Below are 11,106 nucleotides of genomic sequence, written 5' to 3' on the forward strand. Positions count from 1 at the left end.
AGTGCGGCGCTGACAGTTATATTCAGCTGATTGGTTATCTGGTCTGGGATTTCGGGTACTACGGCACGTATATCTCAATATATGCCGTAGTATATATATGTACATAATGAACATTAGAGTATTAAGTATTGTGTTAAGCTTATGGTAGCATAGTGTCTTTAATTAGGGTGTATAGGTACAAAAATTGTGTTTGCGTGCACATTCATTCCAAATTATTTGCTATTCCAAATTATATATCGTATTGATTTGGAAGTATTCTTTTTAAATTGACATAATTTAATTAGATAGATGTTTATTTTTCTTTTAATATGATTTTTTAATAAGTTTTATAATGAAACAATTTTGTTTATCAGTTTTAATTAAATTAAACATTTCCTTCCAAATTCAAATCTTCCACATAAGTGACCATTGATTGACAACGTGTTTTCGGGACAAAAAACTAAAAGATTAGAACCAAAAGCTGCCACGCGACCAAATTAACTTATATGTAATCCCGATCATTGACGGTTACCGTTATCTTAGGGTGCATTCGCTAACGAGTGACTTTTTATAATAGTTAATTCGGATTAGATAATGTCCCACGGGTGGCCTATTATTGGGGTGGTCTGCTCCCGGGGGTTGAGCGCCCCACTGCTATAACGACAGGTTGAAGGGATCATGTTTGTATTTGAGGGTTATTGCTAAGGGATAATGTTATTGTATCTAGATTTAGTTCATCGTAGTGTAATATTTTATTTGTGTTTCGATTATTTTCTGCTGTAAACAGTTTATATTGGTCCAAAATGTAAATACATTGTTAAAAAAAGAATTAAATGTACGCTAAATTTCGAACAAGTACAGTTTAAACTAATATCATAAATAGGAAAGATTTGGAGATGTTGTTTAAAATCGATGAACACGATGATTATTTTTATTTAATTAATGAAATAAAATCTGATATTAAAAATCTTTTCGTCTATAGATATTATCAATGAGTGATACGGGCTATATTTAAAGCGGACAATGCCGCAGTATACAGCTAGTATGTAATATTTTGATGTAGTGTAGTCAACTTTCTCATAATTGTTTTATTTCAGACAAACGTATATGAAGATGTTTCCTGAGAAGGAAGTAGGTATCTACAAAGTATAAAGACAATAAAGTCGTGCATCGTAAAATGAAACGTGCTTTAATTTTATTGTAATAATTCTGCCAAATGTTTATTAGTTAATTGGTGATATGACGGCGGTGCGCCCAAATACATTGCAAACCCTTATAGTCCGAGAGACAAAACACAAACATAACTTGCTACAAAGTATAAAATAGTACACCGATTTGTTAATTCAGCAGGTCCAAAATACATTGGAAACTAATATATATTTAGTAAAAATAGATAGAATATATGTAGAAAAAATTGCTGATTAATATTCTGATGGATCCTATACTGATCCTCTACTATGCCTCGGTGGTCTAGCGGGTCAGCACATCGCTATACTTCCGATGGTCAGTTCGATTCTTCGCACGGTACAAACATTTGTATTCATGAGTATTGTTTGTATCGGTCTAGGTGTTTTCTATGTATATTATGTATATCATATCAGTTGTCTAGTACTCATAACACAAGCTCTGCTTACCATGGAACTAGATTGCGTTGTGTTAATTGTCCAGGATTATTTAGTTTATGAGACAATAAGGTATAAATGTTCATACAGCCGTTTATGTTTATTCAACAGGTCTTGGGTTGGAGTTTAATCTCAATAACTTATTTATTTCATAAATTCAACAATAAAAAAAATTACAAATAACAATAATTTTCTTATATTTCTTTCGATAAGGTCAACACTGTGAATTACCCACAAGTCTCAGTGTCAGACTAGTGAGTTGGTCATCAAAAAAATGTGTGTTACAAATGACTTGCTGGCCCCTGTACCACAACCTATATTTGGGCATCTGCGATGGTTACAATAATGCACCATTATGGTTCATTACTTACCAGCAGCGCCACCGGTCTGTGATTACACTGCCGACGCCAGCGCGGACGTGGCGTGATTATATAATCTGTAACATAAACATTAGTGTTTCAACAAGTCGGCAGCTTTATATGTGATGTTTTTATTCGTTTGTAGTTTGGATATAAAACTGAATATAGTAATTAAAATTGTCTTTGAGGTTGTTCTTGTGCAAGAAAAATTATAAATCCTGGATAATTCATGCAGCGCATCTAGACGAACATCATATTATTACGTGAATTCCATGATACCACTCATGCGTTGTCATTTCTGAGAACTAAGATGTCGTATCTGTAGTTTTCAAACAAAATGCTTTTTACAAAGCAAGCTGATATGCTGAAAATGGTTCAAATAGCTTAGACGGCTATTAAACTACTTCGGTAAAACCTCAAAATATAAAAATCTACTTTTTAAGTTATTACGTCATCCTTCCATTAATAAATCATTGAATTATACATACTACTTACAATATATACGTGAACGGTGATAAAATTAAAGGGTTCTCTAATAAATGGGTCGCTTCAGCGCACGCGCCGAGCCCCTATTAAGAAAATTTACAGGTAAGATCCATCAAGTGTCGATCAATTACTCCAATCAATTTTGATGTATCATGTGCACAAATTGTTTCAACGTGTATAAGAATATGCAGTATGTAAAACATATGCGATACTAATTGTTTAATAATAACTTTATTATGTAGTACATTTTATTATATAATTGGAATGGCAAACAAGTTTACGGCCCACCTCATAGTCGTCTATATACATGAACATAACTATGGACATCACGTTATCACGTGACACTGGTGATACTTGAGGGTCAAGATGTCATGTTTCTTAATGTGTAATTTCACTGCCTAATCTCACTTTACAACCCGAACACATAATACAATGCAAGTAGCTTGGTGGCTGAAAATGACGAGACTGAGGTACGCACGCAGACGAGTCTTTACAAACTCTATCACTCATTCTGTGATCAAGGGTGTTTTGTTCATATCTAAAACACAATATTTTATTTTTCAAGTAGAACACTAATTTTACCCTATTTTTTTATTCGTATTGCTGTTTATGTAATATAAAATGAAATATACCTAATAATAACCATTTATCCAGCATAGCATATTACAGAAAAGAAAATGTAAAATAATTTATAAACTATATTGCGCTATAAGCTGAAAGGTTAGCCCATTATCTAGCTGGAAGTATTAATGTTATGACCTTCTTACCTCATAATCTATGATAAATTTTGGTCGATCACTTCTATATCAATTATGAAAAAATAAGAAAATATTATTCGAAAAATATAAATATAATTATGAAATCGCTTACTACGTACTATGTTAAGGTATTGTACTGACATTCCTGAACAAGGCAATAAAATTAAAGTGCTTGATACTGTGATTGTTTCCACGATTTAGTTGCAATGCCAGCGGCTTCGTCGCATAACAACACGCGGAACAAATTTATAATGTATTCCATAAACGACACTGTGAGTGAAGTACTTTTTGATCACGAATATTTATTGGCGTACTGAACATCTCATTTGATCGAACATCTCATATAACTTTTAATGTTAACTTCACGACTGTACTCCCAGATTCGGTAGTTAGATAGTTGTCATATATCGACATCGGATGACACCAAAAAATAAACTTCGTGCGTCAATTTATATTTCTGACTAACTCTCTGGTGATTGTAACAACAAAATATAACCCGGTAGCCCTGACCCTGCCACAATTGCTTGCGTTCACCGCAACATCGGCAGATGATAATGGCAACATTGTTAATGCCTCTGAACATCCCACTTGGAATAACTGTGTTTACGGTATGTTAAAGTTATGATGAATTTTATTTATGGATGATAATGCAATGAGTTAGTTACCGCGTTGGTTTCCAGTGTGGAGGTCAACCTAACATGGAGTCTTGTAAGTAATGGGATCACTAGTCCACATTACTAACAATCCCCTTCCGCATGATGATATTTGTCTTCCCTGTCGAACTACACCATAGAAAGCCGGGTCGCGCCACCAGGAGTGAGATAAAAAGCAAAGTAATATTAAACAGGCCTTGATAGATACTACATTGCAATACCACTTTGCAATTATGAATTCCTCTATAATGAGTTACTATTTTCTTACGCACATAAGTACATACACCTTTTCTAGTGCCATTTAAGTTTGAACTTATTAACTGTACAGAAAATGCGTTATTAATATGCCCCTTCAAAAAGAACACCAATCAGAAAAGACTTGGACCCGTATATTTTTTATTAACTTTTTGAGATGACACGTCATACATTTTTCATGCGTTGGATGCGGTGAAACCCGATTTCGCAAATTACGTTTACGTCGAATTTAGAAGATTTTGAGACTTATGCGTTTGTGTTTAAGGTTTATAGTGTGTGTATTTGCTTTCGTTTGTTTGTTTGATCGCAATTAAAGCGCAGAAGCGCACGTCATTAGTCCACACGGCAATATTCCACGGTGTTTCTTGCAGTAGAACCGGTGGGGCGCGGCAATACATCGACACCGCGTCCATTGTAACGTGATATTGTTATTGGTATTTTGATGAGGTCTACGCTATTTTATCATTACTTCATATTTGGTGGCGTTTTTTGTCCCAACTGGTTTCATGATTAATTAAAACTAGGCAATGTAAGAAGAGGCAGTATTCAACCTTCAAACTGATGTGACACAATTACTTAGTTAAATTAACTTTATTCTCCTAGAAAAAAGAGATGAGTAAATTTAATTAATTAAAGATCGAAATCGGATCAAAACAGTAGGGCATATTAAGTCTTATATTTTCAAGACACGTAGTAAAATATATTGAAACTTTCTTGAAACAAACTTTTTCATTCGAACGAAATTTTGCATGTTCTACGATATTTTATTCATTTGATAGACTAAACAATTTCGTGATATTCATTTCTGAGTTAATTTTATACAGCAAGATAATATTAATTTTAGCCTAAGAAAATATAATAGACGGAACACAACGATTAAATGTGTCATTGAATATTTGAATGATAAAAATGTGCTTACAGGAATAAATACAAAGCAAAATATAATGCCTAATGTTAACTACTAATTACTCGCTGTGATAAATAAAGTTTACTGAGATAAAACATAGTCAATGTTAATATCAAAAAGTCACTCATTGAACATTCATCAGATATCTGAAGACAGATTCTGTTAGATGCTCTGCCAGACTATTCTGACAAAGCTGTGCCAGCGACTTCGTTCGTGTGGTTATCAAAAACATTATCGCAATTTTCTTTGGAAGCATGAATAATTTTCCCTATTTTTGCAATATTTATGTATCATGTAATCTTATAGCTATATGTTGAATAGTCCATTTAGCTTAAAGCCTCCTTCGACAATTGGACTATCCAACACAAAAAGAATTTTGAAATTTCAATTAGAACCAGTAGTTCCTGAGATTAGCGCGTTCAAACAAACAAACAAACTCTTCAGTTTTATAATATTAGTATAGATTATATAAGAGATATATCACCGTTATGTAATTGTTCTAAAAATGAGCCACTTCAATAACTGTTAGATTTAAAGAGAACAATTGCAAATTAACCTCAAGACATGACTTTATATAAGGCGCTTGCAGCTGAATCGACTTAAATTCCGTATAATTACTTTGTGGTTTCCAAAAACATAGACCACAACATTTTAACCTATAGTATCAATTATCAGTGTACACCTTTAGTCATTCGTAAAAGTATGTTACCTTACATAAATATGAAATACTAGCTGTGCCTGCAGTTTCACCCGCGTGAAATTTATAGTCTAGGTATATCTTAGTCTGATATTTAAGCTATATTTTTGTTAAGTTTCATTAAAATCCATTTAGTAGTTTTTGCGTGAAAGTGTAACAAAGATCCATCCATATTTACAAACTTTCGCGTTTATAATATTAGTAAGGTGCACGCATTTTTTATATAAGTGGATAGCAATTAAGTTGGGAACACCCGATGAACAGTGGTAATAGTGATATGCCTGCGGTATTTCTGGATGTACGGTCATCACAAGACGAGGTGATCTTTGCTTTTATTTTTTGTCACATAGGCGACGTGTTGCTACTTTGCACGTGAGTGGGCACCCGCCTGCGCTACCGTTTTAACTGGTGGGGCATTAATGGAGAATGATAGAATGAGGCGTATGGTCTAGCGTGGCCTATTCACCAATATACCAGAGTATGCTACATCGCTGGTCACTAATTCCCATTACAAGGCTAGGAATTCTATAGAAATATAATATACTAGAATTAATTACCATGAGAGGGTAACCTCCTTGCAATTCCCCCAAAAAACCTTCGTAGATAATTCCTGCAGAATTCGCCACTACGAATTAACTGACCTGACTTCTTGCTCATCCTATCATGATTCTCTGGTATCCCGCCAGCATATACTAATGACGCAAATAAGAGCACTATTGCATTATTATTAATTAAAAAAATTCCGTTATTAACAATCCTCTTTCACCATCAGGTGAACAATTAGCCTGCTTGCCATTCCAGTACTCAAAAAAGGTACAATACATAAAGTCTTCTTAGAAATGTGCACACAGGTCTAGATCATACCATTGAGAGTGGCAAAGTTCCCAGTCATCTAGATAAACTGCTATATTTATGAGTGTTCACCGACAAGAACCGATTAAATAACACCGACAATCGATTCTACCTTTTTATATCTTCTTCGCGTCTCGCATTTTTCGGACAAAACTGATTGTTTACCGGAAAAAATTACGCCTGTTAGTCGTATCGAAGCGTATAAATAAAAGATGCGGCCTCGTGGAATTTTGATTCGGTACTTTTTGTATGCGCCGTGGAGCGATTGTGGAGCGATATTGTAAAAAGTCGTACGTTGTTCGATTGAGAAGGAACGCGGTGTCAAGTGGACCTTTCAAGATTTATTTAGGCCGGTTTACACATTGCGGAATCAAAGCAAAATTTAATATTAGTATCTAGTTCAATTGTATGTAGGTATTTTTGAAATCAAAACTGTTTACCGACCCAAAATATAATTATGTGAATTTTCAACCAGCCACAAAGCAGCTTCTTTGTAAGTTGTATTTCGGTAGTAAATAATAAGTTTGAAATAGAATATGACTATGAGAGGTATTAATATTATTGTGGTGCTCCTTATACAGGCGATGGTTACCACTTATCACCAGAATGATGCTGATGATGAAGAAAGTCGACGCCTGCTCAGCATTTCAGTTACTTAATTGCTAATATTTAATAAGGTATGTCGCTTACTCATGTACATAATAAAGGGACAGTATCGACTATACATTCCTTAACTTACACATCAGATTTATTCCAGTTATCGTTCTTGTGAGATAGTTCACATTTACAAAGTAAACACAAAGTTGCTAGTAAATCATTAGTAAAAATGTATAGTAATCGTAACAGGAAATCAAATGACTATTACATGCAGAAGGTATACAAAGTCTCGAAAAACGTTAATAAGGACGCCTTGCATAATGAATACAAATGCCGATGAGTTTCGAAATATGTCACCCATATAGGAAGAAGCGTGAAGATATGTGCTAATGAGCGATAAATGCAGCAGAATTGCAAAACATTTGCAACGCGTGTTATTTATGCACATCCCCATACTGGCGTCGCATTTCTCGATCACCTTCAGGAGACAAGCGTCTATGACAGTATTGTTTATTCAATAAAACAATGGAAATTCTTTTAACTGGGGTATCTTATTTGAATAAAGTAACGGTTTCATACTATTTCACTAGACAAGACACTATAAGGGCATAGGACGAAAACATTTACTATTAAACTTTAGTATGTACCTATATAATAGATAGCCGTTAATGTAGAAAAATCAACTCAATTAATATAGATGTTAATTAAATTTATTTGTGTAATGTTCTTTTGAAACGTATTCAACTAAGTAAACATTTAAATATGTCAATTAGTTCTTCTATTGATCACATAATAATAAATAGAATTATTACGTTGCTAGGACAAAATGACATAAAAGGCGAAAATGAAACCATCCAATTTCATAGAATTCGAATTAGTTTCAAGAATAGACCGACCTTAATTCTTAATCTATATAAAATAAAATCTATATTTGAAATCATATAATCGTTTGAACAATTGTCTTCTCAGTCGTATACAGATAGATAAATTTTACAGGTGTTTTCTAATTTATATCGTACAGTGTAAATATCGTAACAGAGAAAATTTTAGCGATGAAATTTGAAGTGTTTTAATAAGCGGTAAATTTATTTCTACCCGCGTCCCCTTATAAGGACACGTTTATAGGAGCTAACGTGCAGAAAGGGCGTCTAGAATATTATACTGCCAGTATTTATGCACATATGGCAACTGCCTACGTGTCGATTGCAACTCATAATACCATTACAGGACATAAGCGTTTAATAAGCTGGGACTTTCATGCTTGGTAAACAAGTTACATAGTTTTAGATGTGAGTATTAAAGAATTGTTACTAATCTGATATTGAGAGTTTGTTGTTTTATCTTTCTATTATTTTAATAATTTATAATTTTATATTATTTCAAATATTTGATGATACATCACGCAGAATTCATAGGTATCTTAATCTCATTTATTTCAGCTACCAAGCAGGTTGCTTTGTAAGCAAAGTGTGTTATGAGATGTCTATTTCTGTATAGTGCTATTCAAGTATATAGTAACGGCAACCATTTACCATAAAGTTAACCGTCAGCTTGTCATTTCAGTTACATAAAAAAATGTATATATACAACATTCCTGTAAGCGCAAGCATCATGTTTGGAAAAGTTTGATCGCAATGGAATGAATATGTGATTTGTAATACTGACAAGCAATAAAATTAACAGAGCTGGAAGGGTTTTACTAACAACGGGAACTAGTGGTCCTATAGCTAGAAATGTGCCATGCCAGGTCAACCAACCATCGTACTTTCACTATTGTATAGTGGTAAATTCTTGATGAAGTCAAGTCGCCACGATGCAATGGGTTAACCAATCTGACTTTATTCTATGATCTTCCACTGGTGTTCCGCCCATTAGTGTAGTCAAGTGTACTATTCCATTACCACCCGTTAAAAACATAAATTAACATTACTTTTGCTTTATATTATAGTATATGTTAACACGAGTTTTAACAACCCATACAGCTATGTCGCGATCGTCATGCTCCGGAGGTTGCGCGGCGTGCGATTTAAAGAATCTGTGGAGTTTTGTTTTGCGCGGGAAAATAAATAATTGTCAACTTAGAAATATTTGATTTATCTGTCCTTGTGAGCTAAGTTTCTGAAACTCCTTTATTGTAATTTGTATTGTTAATTATTTCTAAATATGTTATACAAATCGAAAACTAAACAAACCAGTGTATTTATGTTTTATTAATGCTCTTAATATCTTTTAACACCTCAGCGATACAAATTTGTGTGGTCGTATGCTTTGCCATTTGCGTCGGTGGACGTTGCGTGTTTAAAAAAGTTCCATACATTCACACATGCCGACGTTTTTCCGAAATTTGAACCAATTATTATAACTTATTATAATGTGACTCCACTTTTATTACATTTTCGGACAGCAGGCATCTGTAAATAAAGCTTACTATCTATTATAGTTCGTTTGTTAATTGATATAGCATTTTTACACATCTCCTTTCTACACATTTCAAATGTACATATGTACGTACACAAGTATTAAAAATTATTCACAGCTATGTTCTTATAGAATAATTTAAAGCCAATTTAGACAAAAAACGCTTCCTTAAGGAATTCGTAGAGGTCATATATGTACGAGAGTATCTGGAATAGCCAATTAGTGCTAAAAATATTACATGAAGACCACGTTTTAAGTAGGTAATGCCGGAGAAACCTAGCTGCGTGTGTCATTCATGCCAGTAATGGTCGGGATTTTAGAGGATACTGATCCATTAACCGGAACACTACATATGTACTACAAAGCAAGCTGATGGCTGAACTAGGTACACACAAACAATATTGATGTATTCCTGTTAGTAATAATATATCTATAATTAATAGGTAAAAAATTAATTTATTTTATTATGTTTAGACACTTAATAATAGGTCTGTAATAAAGTGGTAGAAGAATACATAAACAAATGTGTTTTTTAAATATTGACATCTGATTTTGCTTTAATTATATATTTTTTCATGCGTTTGGTAACAAAGTGCAACAGTATGTATCCATTTTATTAATAAAGACATAAATCATCTAATAAACAATTTTTTTTATAGGTTTCTTAAGCTTAAAAAGCGTAACCTGCGCTTATTCCCTTTATTCCTGAATACGGGGATCACTTAATGATAATGAAGCTATTTCAGTTATTTATGTCTTTACCTAGTTCTTAATTTAAAAAATAAGTAGCGTGGTATTACTTATTTTTTATATTAAGAACTAGGTAAAGACACAAATAACTGTTTCCCAGAATGTATTCCAATACAAGTGGCCACAGTACGTATACGTTACGCATTTGGTCAGCGGTTCGTCTCGCCATGCGTTCAGTGTGACCGCAGCGAAATTAGAACTCGCCGTGACGTGTGCCGTGCAGCATGTAAACCCCGCAGTCATGAACCACCCGCTGTTCACCGCTCATAATGGTTGCCATTACGCAAGTTGGTAGGTAGTCGATACAATTGGTTTTATTTTTTTATTACACTCGTCATACACAACATAATTAGCTACAGATTTTTCTGTGGTCAACGGTCGGTTCGTTGGGTATGAAAAATTAAATATGTCTAATTTTATTTCTATGTAAACATAAAGATACCGTCACGACTGTTAAACTAGATGGGGTATTGAAATGTTTAATTTCTAGTGTATTGATTTTATGAATTTACTGTGATTGGGAATTTGCTTTTGAGCAAAATCATTAATGATGTAACGTTTTTATATTTTTTGTTGAATAAAATAGTAAAATACAATATTTATAAATAAATACAAATTTATCTACAAATACTGTATTTTTTATATGTGGGTGAATTTTTCTGAATGAGCGGTAGAATAGAAATGTCTATCCAATTCTAAATGTTGCAGTTAACGTAATAGTTACATAGCATATTTTATCTATTGCCTTAAGGACAATCCTTAAGGCAGTAAAA

Source organism: Achroia grisella, unplaced genomic scaffold (genome assembly GCF_030625045.1).
Source record: "Achroia grisella isolate CSIRO2021 unplaced genomic scaffold, CSIRO_AGI_Agris_v1 utg702, whole genome shotgun sequence".
Classification (NCBI taxonomy): domain Eukaryota; kingdom Metazoa; phylum Arthropoda; class Insecta; order Lepidoptera; family Pyralidae; genus Achroia; species Achroia grisella.